Source organism: Equus przewalskii, chromosome 2 (assembly GCF_037783145.1).
Source record: "Equus przewalskii isolate Varuska chromosome 2, EquPr2, whole genome shotgun sequence".
NCBI classification, from domain to species: domain Eukaryota; kingdom Metazoa; phylum Chordata; class Mammalia; order Perissodactyla; family Equidae; genus Equus; species Equus przewalskii.
This window is the reverse complement of record NC_091832.1, coordinates 62507224-62523767: the sequence shown is the minus strand read 5'-3', so window position 1 is coordinate 62523767 and position 16544 is coordinate 62507224. Positions and strand designations below refer to the sequence as shown.

Genomic DNA, 16544 nt, shown 5'->3' with positions numbered 1-16544 from the left:
CCTCTATTCCTTCTAATTTTTGAGTGTTTTTACTATGAAAGGGTGTTAAATTTTGTCAAATGCTTTTTCTGCATCAGTTGAAATGATCATGTTTTCCCCCCCTTCATTCTGTTAATGTGGTGTATTACATTGGTTGACTTTTGTATGTTGAATCACCCTTGCATTCCAGGAACAAATCCCACTTCGTCATGGCACATAATCCTTTCAATATGTTGTTTAATTTGATTTGCTAGCATTTTGTTGAGGATTTTTGTATCAATGTTTATAAAGGATATTGGTCTGTAGTTTTATTTTCTTTTAGTGTCTTTGTCTGGCTTTGATATGAGGGTAAGGATGGCCTCATAGAATGAATTAAGAAGTGTTCCTCCTCTTCTACTTTTTGGAAAAGTCCAAGAAGGATTGATATTATTTCTTCTTTAAATGTTTGCTAGAATTCTTCAGTGAAGCAATCAGATCCAGGGCTTTCTTTGTCAGGAGATTTTTTATTACTGATTCACGCTATTTTAGTTATAGGTCTAGTTATAGGTCTATTAATTAGAGGTATTTAGATTTTCTATTTCTTTGTGATTTAGTCTTTATAGGTTTTGTGTTTCTAGGAATTTGTCCATTTCATCTAGGTTCTCCAATATGTTGGCATACAATTCTTCATAGTAGTCTTACATCCTTTTTATTTCTGTAGAATCAATAGTAACATCCCTACTTTCATTTTTTATTTTAGTGATTTGATTCTTCTCTCTTTTTTTCTTAGTCTGCGTAGCTAAAGTTTTGTCAATTTTGTTGATCTTTTCTAAAGCCACTTTGGTTTCATTGATTTTCTCTGTTGTTTTTCTATTCTCTATTTTGTTTATCTCTGCTCTAGTCTTTATTATTTCCTTCCTTCTGCTAGCTTTGGGTTTAGTTTGTTCTTTAATTTCTAGCTCCTCAAGTTATAAATTTAGGTTGTTTCTTTGAGATCTTTTTTGTTTTTAACATAAATGTTTACAGCTACAAATTTTCCCATTAGCACTTCTTTTTCTGTGTCCCATAAGTTTTGGCACGTCATATTTTTGCTTTCATTAGTCTCTAAGTATTTTCCAATTTCCCCTGTGATTTCTTCTTTGATCCATTGGTTGTTTAAAAATGCATTGTTTAATTTCCACAGATTTGTGAATTTTCCAGTTTTCCTTCTGTTATTGATGTCTAACTTCTACCCATTGTGGTTGGACAAGATACTTTGTATGATATCTATCTTTTTAAATCTACTGAGACTTAATTTATGGCCTAACATATGGTCTATCCTGGGAAATATCCCATGTGCGCTTGATAAGAATGTGTATGCTGTTGTCGTTGGTTAGAGTGTTCTGTATATGTCTTTTAGATCTACTTGGTCTATTGTGTTAAGTATCTATTTCCTTACTTATCTTCTGTCTGGTTGTTCTTTCCATTATGATGATAATGGATATTGAAGTCTCCAACTACTATTGTAGAGCTGTCTTTCTTCCTTCAATTCTGTCAGTTTTTACTTTGTATCATTTGGCAGTCTGTCATTAGGTGCACAAATGTTTATAATTGTTATATCTTCTTGCTGTCTTGAAACTTTTATTAATATATAATGTCCTTCTAGATTCATAGAAACTTTTTTGATTTAAAGTCTATTTTGACTGATATTAATATATCCACCTGTGCTCTCTTTTGATGGCTATTTGCGTGGAATATCTTTTTCCACTCTTTTGCTTTCGATCTATTTGTGTCTTTGGATCTAAAGTGAGATTCTTGTAGACAACATATAACTGGGTTATGTGTTTTCATCCATTCTGCCAATCTCTTTCTTTTTATTGGAGAGTTTAATCCATTTACATTTAAAGTGATTACTGATAAGGAGAGATTTATTTCTGTCATTTTGCTATTTGTTTTCTAAATGCCTTATAGCTTTTTTATCTCCTATTTCCTGCATTACTGTTTTCATTTGTATTTAGTTGATTTTTTGTAGTGAAATGTTAAAATTTCTTTCTCATTTCCTTTGTGTATATTTATAGCTATTTTTTTGTGTGATTACCATGCGTATTACATTTAACATCCTAAAGTTATAGCAGTATAATTTGAATTTATACCAGCCTAACTTCAATAGCGTATACAAATTCTGCTCCTTTACAGGTCTGTCTGCACTCCTTTTGGCTGTTGATATCATAAAATTACATCTTTGTACATTGTGTGCCCAAAAACATAAACTCATAGTTCTTTTGAATGTATTAGTATCTTAAATAACGTGGGAAGCAAGATTTGGAGTTACAAACCAAAGTTACAATAATACTATATTTTAGACTAATAATTGTTTTTTCCCTTTAAATGTATTAGTCTCTGAAATCATGTAGAAAACAAAAAGTGCAATTACAAACCATTGTTACAATAATTCTAATTTTTTTTAATTATCTATATATTTACCTTTATTGAGATCTTTATTTCTCCATACAGCTTTGAGTTACTGTTGAGGCTTTGAGTGCCCTTTCATTTCACCCTGCAGGACTCCCTTGAGCATTTCTTTCAGGGCAGATCTGATGGTAACAAACTCCCTCAGCTTTTGTTTGTCTTAATTTTTCCCTCACTTTTTACTAGATATAGGATTCTTGGTTGGCAGGTTATTTTCCTTTAGTGCTTTGACTATATCAGCCCACTGCCTTCTGACCTCCAAAGTTTCTGATGAAAAATCTGATGATAATCTTATTGAGGATCACTTGTAGGTGACTATTTGCTTTTCTCTTGCTGCTTTCAAGATTATCTCTTTGATTTTGGCTTTTGAAAGTTTGATTATAATGTATCTTTTTGTGAGTCTCTTTGAGTTTGTCTTACTTGGAGTTTGTTGAGCTTGTTAGATGTTTGTATTCAGTCTTTAGTCAAGTTTGGGAAGTTTTCAGCCATTATTTCTTAAAATATTCTCTCTGCCCTTTTGTATTTTGTGTACGTTGACCTGCTTGATGGTGTCCCACAGATGCCTTAGCTCTGTTCACTTTTCTTCAATCTCTTTTCTTTCTGTCCCTCAGACTCAATAATTTCTATTGTTGTTTCTTCAAGTTTGCTGATTCTTTCTTCTGCCAGCTCAAATCTGTCTTTGAATCCCTCTAGTGAATTTTTTATTTTAGTTATTGTACTTTTCAGCTCCAGATTTCTTTTTGGTTTCTTTTTAGGTTTTCTATCTCTTTACTGCTACTTCTATTTTTTCATACATTGTTTTCTTGACTTTCTCCACATCTTCCTTTAATTCTTTGAGCATCTTTAAGACAGCTATTTTAAAGTCTTAGTCTACTATTTCTGCTATCAAATCTTTTTCAGGAACAGTTTCTGTTGGTCTGTTTTTTTTTCCCTTGAATGGGCCATACTTTCCTGTTTCTTTGTATGCCTTGTGATTTGTTGTTGTTGTTGAAAACTGAATGTTTGAATATAATAATGTGGTAACTCTGGAAATCAGATTCTCCCCCTTTCCCAGGATTTGCTATATTTTGTTATCACGTTTGTTTATTGTTTTTGTTTTTTTGATTGTGTGGGCTGTCTGTGAGCTGAGGGTTAGGCTGAGGTGTAAAATTAAGGTCTTCTTAGGTCTTTTCTGAGCCCTTCCCTGGGCATGCCCAGTCACCTTCTAATTTTCCCCATATATATAGTTGTTTTTTAATGTCTGGCTACCAAAAAGGGAAAAAGAAAAATGAGAGGGGTGAAGGAAAACATTCTGGGTCTTTAAATCTCCTAGATGTCACTTCAGCCAGATGAGGAGGGCTGTGCATTAATGGGGGGAGGTGCAACAATGGTAGCTGCCTGCCTCTTTGCACCTCTGTGATCAGAAGCAGCCATCAGTAATCAGAAGACAGACCTCTGATATTGGAGGACAGGGTCCTTTTTGCTTACCCTGGCTCCTGTATGCAGAGTGCTCCAGGAAGATGTGCACAGCTGCTCACCTCATGACTGGGGGTGGGAAATGGGTAGCTCCTAAACTGTGCTGAGACCAGAAATTGACCAAAATTAGCTGTCCAAGTCTTCCCCCAGACATTGCAAGCCTCCAATAAATGTCCAGAATTCCAAAGTAATTACATCAGACAGATTCTGCCAGTGCAATTGTCTAGTGGGGGAGACAGATTCTTAGTGTTCCCTACTTCACCATCTTCCCAGAATCCTCCAGAATTTTACAAAATAGATTTCATTTTTTTACGAGCAGTTTTAGATTCACAGCGAAATTGAGTGAAAGATACAGAGATTTCCCATATACTCCCTGCCTGCACACATGCATGTCCCCCTCATTAACAACAGAGAAATGCCTCAGGCTTTTAAGCACCATCAGTAAAATCATGCGTAAGAAAACTTTTTTTTGAGGACAGGCTGATTTTCATATTAGAGTACTTCAATGCTCTCCACAGCATGCAAGTCTGGCTCTTTTAGGACTAGCGTTTGTGTACCTCAGGGTGGTCTCAGTAGCTAACAGGGAAGAAACATGCATGATCTCTTCTCAGAATTTATAAGAAGTGCAGGAATCACAGCAATACTGCCACCCCAAAGTCATTTTGCCACTTTCTGTCAATGGCCCTAACATTTTCCTAGTTATCCAGGGAGCCATCTTTCATAATGACTTATCCTACTGAAGCCTCTTTATTTAAATAGCTTCCAAGTTGTAGAAATTATGTTGCTGCAACATCTTCCCCATTTCTATGCTCGCTCCCAGTACTCTATTTCAGACTCTTGTATGTGGATTCTGGTCTGTTCTGAGTCTCCTACATAATTCTACCCCTTGCCAGACATTCCTTGTTCCCATCACATAGTTATTATCTATTATCCTATTATCTCATACTTCTGCTCAAAAAGAGAGAAGCTCCCAGATTCCAAAGTCAAACCCTAGAAATTGTCTGGGGCAGTCACCTAGGCTCCTAGGGTCCCCTTTCCATGCGTGAGATCCTAAGACTAGAGTACTCATTTTATGTTTTTGGATGCATTCCCTCAAACTGGTACTTTCTAAGGAACTATCAGATGCAAAAGTTCTTTATAACAATCTATAAGGAGAAAAAAATAATCTAGAACTCGTCTTCACCACAAAAAGGCCTTTGTCCTTTTCCTTTAAATGGTCGTCTAACGCCACCTGGTGTTAAAACTAAACAGTGGCTCTAGGAAAAAAGCAAGAACCTACTGTAAATGTTTTATCTCAAGTTGAGGATCTTTAGCACTGAAAGGAACCTTAAAGATCATTTAGACAGCTGCCTCATTTTATAGATTAGTAATTTATCCAGGATTTAGAGAAAGAACTGGATCCATATGTCTTGAATCTTGGGGTTTTCAATTTTCCAACACGTCCCCATAGGCTCTTAAGTCTCCAAAGGAATTGGTCCAGAGTGATGCTATTTTTGGAAGAAGGCAAAAAAGAATGCTAACATTTATTGATCCCTTATTACAAACCAGTTATTGTGCTAAATGCATTTAGAAACGTGACCTCACATATTCTTCATAGGTAGTCTGTTCTTATTTCTGTTTCACAAATGGACAAAGCAGGATTCAGAAAGGTTGAGCAACTTACTACAGTTACATTGTATTATTTGTTCACAATTATTAATACCCTCCTTGCCCTTGCCATACTTCTGTGTATGGGCCAGATATATGTATTTCCCTGCCCCCACTGACTTTGGGTTTGTCCAATTTGACTTTCTTTGGTCAATGGAATGTGAATGGACTTGATATGTGCCACATGTGAGCAGAAGCCTTAAATTTTGTGGTTTGATTGAGTGCACTTCAGTCCCGACGTTCTCTGTGAGAACAAATGCCTTAGACAGTGACTGTTCCTTCAACCCTGGCTCTTGGAATGAGACAACACGGAGCTGAGCTAAAGCCAGCTGAGCTGAACCCGTCAGAGCCACAGCTGACCCACAGTTAACCTGCAGCCCTCATGAAATGTGAGCAAGAAATAAACATTTCTTTTCAAGCTGCTGAGATTTTGGAGTTGTTTGTTGCTGCAGCAAAAGCTGACCAATACAGGGTTTGAAAGCAAGTGACTGACTTCACAATTTCTCTGGAAACTTTCTGTGAAAAAGCACGCTGCTTCCAGGATGATGTCTAATTTAACTAATTTGAGAACCTTTGTGTTATGTCTTAAGTTGCTGAGGTTCTCACCATCTTCAAGTCTTTGCTTAAACCTACTCTCACTGACACTTATCCCAAGCAACCACATCAATTCTTCAGCCTCCTTCTCTGGCTCTCCCTCCTTGGTACTTTTGATTCCCTTTGCCTTGATCTGCTTTTCCTCTTATTAAAGGCACTCAATACCTCCTAAAGTCTCTATACTTAACTTATTTATCATGCTTGTAGTTTAAAGGTCTTCCTAGCTGAATTTTAAGAGAGAAGGTTTTTGTCTGTTTTGTTTACTGTCATCCCTTAAACAGTGCATGGCACATAGTAGGTCCTAAAAAAATTTGTTAAATGAATGAATGAAAATATGAAAACACTTCTGAAAGAATGGTAGCTGTTGTATTTTAAAAACATGACCAGCAGAGGTCATAGATGAGTTCTTTAAGTATTTTGAACCTGCAACTATTATGTCTGTGTTTGTACAAGATCTGTTCTCTGTGGATGTCTCAGTGATTAGTATGGATTGCCAGATGATCAACTTGGTGGTGGCAGTTAGTATAGATCATGAACACTACTGAAAGGTAAAAATTAATAATGCCTCATATTGGTTTCCCCTGCATATATGACTTAGTCTTGGAGCCAAGCAGAAAAAAAAAAGCAAATGGAAAATAGGACCCAAGATGGGGCAGAAAGTTTTGGCTTTAAGACTGTGTCTATTTATATAAACTGCTTGTAAGTAAAAGTTAAATTCAGTCAAACAACCAGAGAAGATAGTAAATGTTTATTTTCAACTCCCAAACTATTTGCCTAGATTAACAACACAACCTCCCAAAAGTGTGTGTGTGTGTGTATACAAACAGCCTATCAATACCAGGACACTTGATGGACTTTTTGCTCTTCTCTTTTACATAAAAAAAGTGGCAAGCCAAGAATCACAAGCCGTGATCCTGCCTGAGTGTGGCTTATTCTCCCTGGCTCCATAGCTCATGCCTCAATGTCACAGTATGTAACTACATAGAGGGAGAATACAAAGGGATAATGACACTGGATTGGAAGCAAATTGTTTTCTTTAGATTGCATATTGGTTTTGATTGATTGATTAGTTCAAGGATAAACAATTGAGAAGGAAGGAAATTTGGTTTTATTAATTGCCTCCCACATCAGGCACTGTGGTAAGTACTTTCACATATTATCTCACTCACTCCCTGAAGTGAACAATGTCAAAGATAGCACCTAAACTTAGCAGAAGCACAATAATGACTGAATAAATGAAAGAGTGATAAAGTGACTGTTAGGGAAAAGAACTGTTTCTTTGCTTTGTGTTGGTTTGTTTGAGGGAGTTGATTTGTTTTATTTCCTTGATAGAACTAAATCCAATTTAAACCCAGAATGTGGGTACCAGAACGAATAAAGAATCAGTGCTCTTTATTCATTACGTGTCCTTTTATTGGACACTGAAAAGTATGGATAGAATGTGGTTCCTGTCGTGAGACATAAAAGACAGGCATGGATGGAGAGCTAAGATGAATAGATGTTAATTCTGGTCCTGCTGTGAAATTGGCCTTTCCTTTAGATACTGTACCACAAAAATAATCATTACATAATTTCTACCTTTTCTATTGTACAACATGTCATGAGATAAATATGAGATGCCATATTTGAAAGGTTTTGGGTGGTTAAATGGGAAAGCTAGTCAATAAATGGAGATTTAATAAAATTTTTTTTATGATGCCCCTTGGGGAGGAAGTATGACTAACTCACACACTCCATCCAGTAACACATGTTGCTCTGTCTTTGTCTAAATGAGTGGATGAACAAAACAGAACAATAATCTCAATACCATATACTACCTACACCCATTCTGCATTTATGGGTAGAGTGGATTTCCAGATTGAAGAAATCCATTGCATTGGAATATTAGAGATGATGGTTTTCTTGAATTTTGTGTTGGGAAGTAGCGGGATAATATAGTTTTATTCTATCATGAGGCTTGTAGCCATATAAATGCAAGGGCAGATTCTCTTAAGTGATGATTTAAAAGAGAATGTGCAAACTAGTCAAAAATATTTTTAGTGGGGGGCAGGTTGGGCAGGAGGATGGGGAAGAGTGGCCATTGGAAGAGTTCCCTCTAAGAGTTTATGGAAGTTCATTATCACTCCAATAGAAGTAAAACAGGGCTTCTTTCTTCTTCTAGTCCCTTTTCTTCCTCTACTGTGCTTAGAGCTTTAGTTAACTATTAGGCATGTAATATATTCATTGAAAGCATAATCACCACACAGAATGTAAAGATGCCAAGCGTGCATGAACAAATTAGAAGTTCTTAGTCAAATCCAAACAAATATATACCTGATAATGGCTTTGGCTGAAATATATTTTTATATTTTATAGCATGTTCACATTTGCCAGTGGTTAACAAAGAGTAAGCTTGCCAAACTTTAATGTGGTACAAATGCCATATTCAAGGCAAAATAAGTGGACTGTTACAGGAATTGGCAAATCAAAGCATTATCAACAGCTGTGGTTTTCAAATGCTTTGTGAGACTGGAATAATAAAGCACATGTGTCTTTAGAGTGGGCATTAATTTTTTAAGTATAACTTAGAATTGTTGGTAGTTTCATATGGTTTTATAGTTACAATCAACTTCTGATTAGATGTGATAATGGCCAAAAGTCAAAAATTGATCGTCTCTAATTAATTAATCAATTAAGGATTTAATTGAGAGACTGCTTTGTTCAATGTCATATACTTGGTGTCAATTGTAACCAATCACTTCACACCCGTCCCCATCCATACTTTTTCCAGAATAGCCATGAATATGTGTTAATTTGACTTTTACCTCTTTCCATTCATCATCATGAGAGGCCATATCTTTAGAAATGAAAAGGTCAAAAGGAAGGAGAATTGTCATAGAGATAATGAAGAAAAACAGTGATTCTAAATTGTTAAACAATTGACCTCTATATAATAGGATTCTATATTATGGTTCCAACTATGTGATGTCACAAACCATTTGAAAAGTGACACAAGATTGACATTTTGCTTTATCTAGTCACTTGAACGGATAAGTTTCATCATAAATATGACCATATATGACACAGATCATTATTTATCAATATCATGAGTTTTAATACTTTAAAAGGCAAATCGACTTACCATAATTACAACTCTGCACCATCAATTAAAAATTGCCTGTCAGAGATTATCTAAAGTCCAGCTTATCTATGCAGGGACAGAATTGCCTCTGTTTTATAAGGAGCAGGCTTAGAGGATCACATTTTGCCTTTGGTGCTGGTGCTGGTTTCAGCTACCTTCAAGAAGACCTGAGTGATCCTGGTTTACTTCAGGAAAAGATTGAGGAGAAACTGTCACAAACCTCAGGATATTAGATTGATTGGAAAGAAAAAAATAATCTGAATTATTAAAGTACTAATTGTGCACTTTAAAAAAAGTGATTTCACTAATTCAAATATTCTTAATAACATACTTGATAGTTACATAGTTGATTTAATCACCAACATTGTTGCCCAGTAAAAGTCCTTTGAAGATGCTTTCAATGCAAAGACAAGACTTGATTCAAGATTTGCAAATCTAAGTTTCTATGTGGTCTAGATGTCCAAGTCGTCATTGTTCTCCTGAGGTCAATAATCTAATTGGACCCATAAATACTTTTTTAATTGAAATGAAACAATGTTTCCAAGAAGAGTCACTGAACCTTTTCAATACCTTAATCAGTCTTCCCTAATCAGTTTAGCACATTAATTTATGTAGTTGATGAAGAAAATGTTTGCTAAAAAAGCTAAATTTTAGGCAATCTGGGGAAATTATTTAAAATTTTAAATTTAGTTCAAATTATTAACAAGAAAATCTTATATTTATATTTTCCTTTAATGTGAATAAACATTTTCACATAATATAATTCTTTTTATTTCTCTTTTGGTAAGATTTTTCTTATAATACTTTGCTGTGAATATAATACCTAAAATGGAAAGTTAACACACAATTAGTTCATATTGGGGGAGACTCTTAGGGAAAATCTTGAGCAGACCACAAAAACTTTAGATATCTGAGGTCAACATAAATGGCTTATTTAGCTGTGCCATGTGGCGTTTCATACTCTTAGTGTTTAGTTATTTGGTTTTATATCTCATTTCTTTTCTTTTCTTTCCTTCTTTTTTTTTTTTTTTTTTGCTGAGTAAGATTTGCCCTGAGCTAACATCTGTTACCAATCCTCCTCTCTTTTGCTTGAGGAAGATTTTACCTGAGCTAACATCTGTTGCCAATCCTCCTCATTTTCGCTTGAGGAAGATTCGCCCTGAGCTAACATCTGTTGCCAATCCTCCTCATTTTCGCTTGAGGAAGATTCGCCCTGAGCTAACATCTGTGCCAATCTTCTTGTATTTTTTTTTTTTTTTGTATGTGGGCTGCCACCTCAGCATGGCCACCAATGAGTTGTGTAGGTCTGCGCCCAGGAATCAAACTCAGGCCCCTGAAGTGGAATGCTCCAAACTTAACCACTAGGCCATGGGGCTGGCCCCTATATCTCATCTCTTAACAAAATAAAAATTGTATCCTTTTCTCAAAGAGGCAAAACAGTGATGTAGTTTACAGGGTAACAATTCACTCTGCTACAAATAGATATCTCCATTTTGTCACTAAATAGTTTTAACATGTCACTAAAAAATTTAAAAAATATTATTAGCTGCTTCTTCCACTGACCCACAGTAGCTTCATTAAAGCAAATAATATGAACTTTGGATGTCAAGTTAGGATGCATCTGATTGGCACCAGGCATTGCTCTAAAGAGCAACTGATATAGAGCTAACCTACTGGACTATCAGTTTGCAAAGCCATTTTCTATACACACTGAGCCTAAGAAATGTGTGAAGCTCATTACATTGAGTGATTTTACAAACCAAAGCAGACAACATGATATGTAGAATTTGTCAGTCATCATCTATTTCTATTAGTTTTCCTAGTTCCTATGCCAATCATCAGAAAACAATTACATATACACTTTATGACTTCTTAGCTGACAAGACTTTGCTGCTGTGGGAATACTTGCATGGTTCTGTAACATCATTTAAAAAATTTAAGACTGAGTAAACCCATAAGTAAAAGTATATTTTCAAAGAAAAATACAAAAGAGTTATCAGTAAGTTGCCAATTTCAGGACCACCATTTTGACTTTTTAATTTGGTCTTAGGACATTCTTTTCATTTTCCAAAAGATTTCTCATTACTAATTGGGAGAGTTTGGTCATAAACTCAGAAGGCAACATTGTTAAAAAAAGATCACTGTATGCTTTCTTTGAGTTTTGTTCAACAGCAAAGAATTTTCTGGCTGTTTTAATTGGTAGCTGGCTTTCCAATGCAATGATGCTATTTCACTCCACTTAATATAAAAGACATCCGTTTCCATGTCTCTCACGCATCTACTGGATTTCTTCTTGTTTCTCCTAAGGGGGAAGTATGGTAGGCTACTGTATTTCCAAGCCTAGAATCCTTTGTGCTGTTAGAGCTCTGTACTCTTTTATCCCATTGGCTCGAGGCCCAATGAGACTCGCAAGAGGACTGCATTCAGAACATTCATTCCTTAGAGCAGCATGCCTCACCCATCTTTTATCTTATATAAGCCTTGCCAGTGCCAATCCACCCCTGGAATAATCAGATTAACCCCATTTCTTCTCCTCTTGCCTGCTGCATCCCCCTCCTCTATCCTTGCATCTTCTCCAATATTTATTGAACGTTCGCAATAGACCAGATAAACCCAGAATTTTACATGTGAAGCGAGAATGCTCCTTTAGGCCTAGCTAGCAAGACTCTTGGTGCCACTTTTATGCCATCATTCCCATGCACTGGGGGCTGGGACCCTAAGCTAAAAGTTCTCCTGGGGTAAGCTTACCAGATTAAGCAAATAAAAATACAGGAAGCCCAGTTAAATTTGAATTTAAGATAAACTATAGAAAAAAAAGTTAGTGTAAATATGTCCCAAATATTGCATAGGAGGTACTTACGTTAGAATATTATTGGTTGTTTATCTGAAATTCAATCTGGGTGGCTTAAACAATGTAAATGTATTGCCTCCCAGTTCTGGGGGCTGTAAGTTTGAAATCAAGGTGTCAGCAGAATTGATTCTTTCTGAGGGCTGTGAGGGAAGAATTTACTTCAGACCTCTCTCCTTGGCTTGTAGACGGCTGCCTTCATATTCACATGGTGTTCTCACTGTATATGTGTGTCTGCGTCCAAATTTTCCCTTTTTATAAGTAAACCAGTCATATTGGACTAGGGCCCACCCTAATGCCCTCACTTTAACTTAATTACTTCTGTAAGGACCCTATCTCCAAATAAGATTACACTTTGCGGTCAGTACTGGGAGTTGGGACTCTAAAATATCTTTTTTGGGGAGACACAATTCAACTCATAATAGGTTGCTTAAGGACTTAAATATGGGAACTGAGATGAAGCACCTAACAGAAATCCTGGGCTATAGGAAATACTTAATAAATAGCAGCTGTCATAGTTATTATTAATGATTTTGTCTTCTGTTTTTTTTGGAATGATCTTATGAATACATGCTTGCTATCTGTGATTAATGGTCATATATAGAGAGGGTCTATGTGGGAAAAATGTGTAAATATCCAGAAAATGTCAGACATAAGAATCAATTATTGATAATAATAGACTTTATGATTAGATATGTCTTTGGGGTGGAGAGGAGGGAAAGAGCATGGATATAGGATAGATAGTGACTAGAGGTGATAGAATTTAATTGTCCAGACTGACTGATTTTGAATTGATTAACACTCCATTTTAATTCACTTTGAAAACAGAGTCAAAGAAAGGGACAGAATCAAAGTTTATCCTTGAGCAATAAAATTTGTGCCAGAAACAGTCAGAATCATTGTGGTTTTAGAACAAAAAAGGTCATTAGAGGATCAGCCACTTGACTCTGCTGACATAAAAATTCAGACTGTAATTATTCTACAAACATAATTACTTGGAAAATGTTTACTAGGGTAACATTTTCAAGCTTCTGAGGGATTTAAAAATGAAAAATTTTCTGTGGCACTTTTGGTTTCAGTGTGTAATTTGAAGAGAAATTCTCACTGTTAATAAAACTAGAAAGGAGAAAATCATATTTGTTAGTTCATGGAGAGAGACATCTGGTTTGATCTTGAACTTTTCCCTTCAGGACATCCTCCATGGCAGATGGGTAACCAAGACAGTGCGATGGAATGCCTGGTTGAGAGGGTGAGTCTTTAAGATGAAGGGTTATTGTGTGAGAATCTGGTCTCCATTAAGAATAGAACAAGGGGAAATATGTTGATATGTAGAAGGAAGAATTTAGGCTAGATCCAAATACTCTCTGTATTGGTAATCAGTAAAAATAAATCTCTAAGAGAGGCTAAGTAATAGTATTCCTAAGAAGATGTGTAAAATTATGATAGAAATTACGTTGTTAATAGTTTTCAAAACCATAAGGCCTTCTGAATATTCTATTCAGCATATGAGATTTGCATTACCTTACCCAGTTTTCCAATATCACTGTCTTTTCTAAATAATCCTTCTGATTATTATTACTCAATTCAATAAAATAATATATTTTTAAAGAATGGATGGTTGGGTTTGATTAAATTGATCAAGTTGAAAGTTAATTTTGGTGTTGTAAAGGCATAGTCATATAATTTTCCCACTCAAAGATTTCCATTAAAGTCAGGCCAAAGAAAAATTGAAAATGGAGAGAGTTTTAAATATTAAATTTAAGGCCTGAATCCTGATTTTCCCAGGGAGAGCCTAGATTTCTTTGAGGATGGGGCTGGTTCTTTCTTTTTTTTTCAAACCTGATTCCAAAGAATCTTTCTCATAAGGAAACATTCATACCCTCTGTTTTGCTTTGTAGAGTACCAGTAAACTTTGAACTACGTTTGTGAGAGGTGAACAGAAGGGGTGCTGCAATCTCCATCTTGATTGTTTCTGTTGATTGAAGCTGGCAGATAATTGCATAAATCTTCTTTTCACTTTGCCTAAGAAGATATGTTGAATGCAAATCTCTAAGGGATCAAAAGTGGTTACCAAGCAAGTCCATTTTCAGAATTGACTCCATATACAAAGGAATCTCGACAGATGACAAGAACAGAAAGGTTAAAATATAAATACATGAAAAATAACAACATGGGACTTTCATTTCTAGCAATATTTCTGACTAGATAATCTGAAAACTCTCTTACTAAAAATCACGTAGATATATTGGATAAAAATATGAAATGTATGCTTTTAAGTGCTAATAAGAAAGTAAAGTAAATACGTTAGAACCTTATCTTTTGACTGTTCTGGATTTACTTTTTTGCCAGTCTGGTTAACAGTGGGTTTGGGTTTTAGTGGCTATCAAAGTACAGGAGACAAATTTTTTGGTCCATGAAGGGCAGAAATTTGGAACCAAGGCCCTCAAATAAATAACCCTTGAATGACTATACATCTGTGAAAGGAGAGAACTGAAAATGTTTATCCCCTCCCAAAGGGAGGCTTAAAGGAAACTCTTTTGTTTAGCCTAATCTATTGGGGAAGAGGGAAAGGAAGGAAAACCCTGAGAGTCTGAAAACCTCAGGCTGCCCTCACTCAAGTTTAGGATTTGAAGGGCCTAGATTCTCCAACAAAATAGTATAAAAGGCAGTCTCAGGAGGACTGACGTCAGCAGCATGGCAGCATGAGATGCTCCCTTTGTCTCTCCCCTTCAATCTACCACTGGTCAAACACCCATAACTCAACACAGGTTCCTCTGCCCAACACACCAGGATACCAGAGAGGTCCACACATCTGTATATCTGAAGGTGGGTGGATTGGAACACACAGAGGCAGAACCAGGGGAAAAGTAGAGACAGTGTCCATGATCCTGGCCCCTGGCCGTGGCAGCTGAGCTTGCAGCCCGAGGGAACCCAGTAGCAGCAGCAGAGGTGGCACATATAACTCTGTCCTCCTGGCCACAGTGGCACTCATGGCCATAGCCCTATACACAAGGCAGCAGTGGCAGTGGTGCCCATAACCCTAGTCCCTCCAGCCACAGCAGTGCTTGCAACTCTGGCCCCCCCATATACAGTAGCAGTGCCTGTGAACCCAACAATCCTGGATGTGGTGGGGTACCTGAAAATCTTATCCACCCTACCCTCCTCTCCCTCAGCCACAGCAGCAGTGCCTGCAACCCAGGTGACCCCACCACAGAGGAGGCACCTGCCATCCTGGTGCCCCCATGGTGGTGCCAATGGTTGTAGCAACACCAGCAGCTGCAAGGCACCAGCAACCCTAGAGGCACAAGCAGTGATGGGAGGGCATCAGCAACAGTTCTGACAGAGGTGGTGTAGGGTGGAAAGTGCCAATTCTCAAATATACCTAGAGGCAGCTCAGGTAAGAGAAACCAAAAACTTGTGCCATAGTGCCACCTACTGAAAAAAAAAAAAGGGCTTCTAATTACCAACCTGTTGAATTGTTAGAATCAAAGTAAAGCTTTACCTAAGTAAGAAAAATATTCACTACTTCAAACGTGCCAGCAGGGGAACAACTCTTCAAACAAGAGTAACACAGAATCACAAAAAGAAAATGACAATTCTCCAGAAACCAAGCTTAAAGTCACAGAAGATTATGATCTAACTGATAGAAAATTCAAAATAGCTGCCATGAAGAAATTCAACAAGCTACATGAAAACTCAGAGAGGCAGTTCATTGAGCTCAGGAATAAAATTAACGAACAGAAGGAATACTTTACCAAAGAGATAGAAACTCTAAAAAATAACCAAAATCAGAAATTCCAGAGCTGAAGAGCTCAATAAATGAGACGAAGAATGCATTAGAAAGCATTGGAAATAGAGCATATCATATGAAAAAGAGAACTAGTGAGCTTAAAGATAGAAATCTAGAAGTGATTCAGGTAGAAGAGAGATAACTAAGATTTTTAAAAGATGAAGAAACTCTATGAGAACTATTCAATTCCATTAGAAAAGGCAACATAAGGATAATGGATATTCCAGAAGGAGAAGAGAGGAAGAAGGGAGCAGAGAGCTTATTTACAGAGATAATACCTGAGACCTCCCAAACGTGGGGAAGGAAATAGATATACAAGTTCACGAAGCTAACAGAACACCTAACTATCTCAGTGCAAAAAGACCTTCTCCAAAACACATTATATTAAAATTGTCAAAAGTCAATGATAAAGAAAGAATTGTAAAGGCAGCCAGGGGAAAAAGAGAGTAACCTACAAAGGAACCATTAGGCTATGGCAAATTTCTCAGCAGAAACTCTACAGGCCAGGAGAGAGTGGAATGACATACTCAAAATATTGAGAGATAAAAACTGTCAGCCAAGAATATCTGATCTAGCAAAGTTATCCTTCAGATATGAAGGAGAAATAAAGGCTTTCCCAGATAAATGAAAGCTGAGGGAATTCATCACCACTAGACCTGCCTTGCAAGAAATGCTGAAAGGGG

General features: G+C 36.6%; 1 protein-coding gene and 1 long non-coding RNA gene across 4 annotated transcripts in view; one reads left to right on the top strand and one right to left on the bottom strand.

Annotated features, from left to right (window-relative positions):
- The window catches only part of SCRG1 (stimulator of chondrogenesis 1), a 139966-nt gene that overhangs the window by 41733 nt on the left and 81689 nt on the right, over window positions 1-16544 (bottom strand). The gene's annotated exons all lie outside the window — the stretch shown is intronic.
- LOC103547357 (uncharacterized) lies at window positions 8075-14386 on the top strand. The gene is made up of 2 exons (XR_543932.2): window positions 8075-13320; window positions 13970-14386. It is a non-coding gene; the product is annotated as an uncharacterized lncRNA (long non-coding RNA).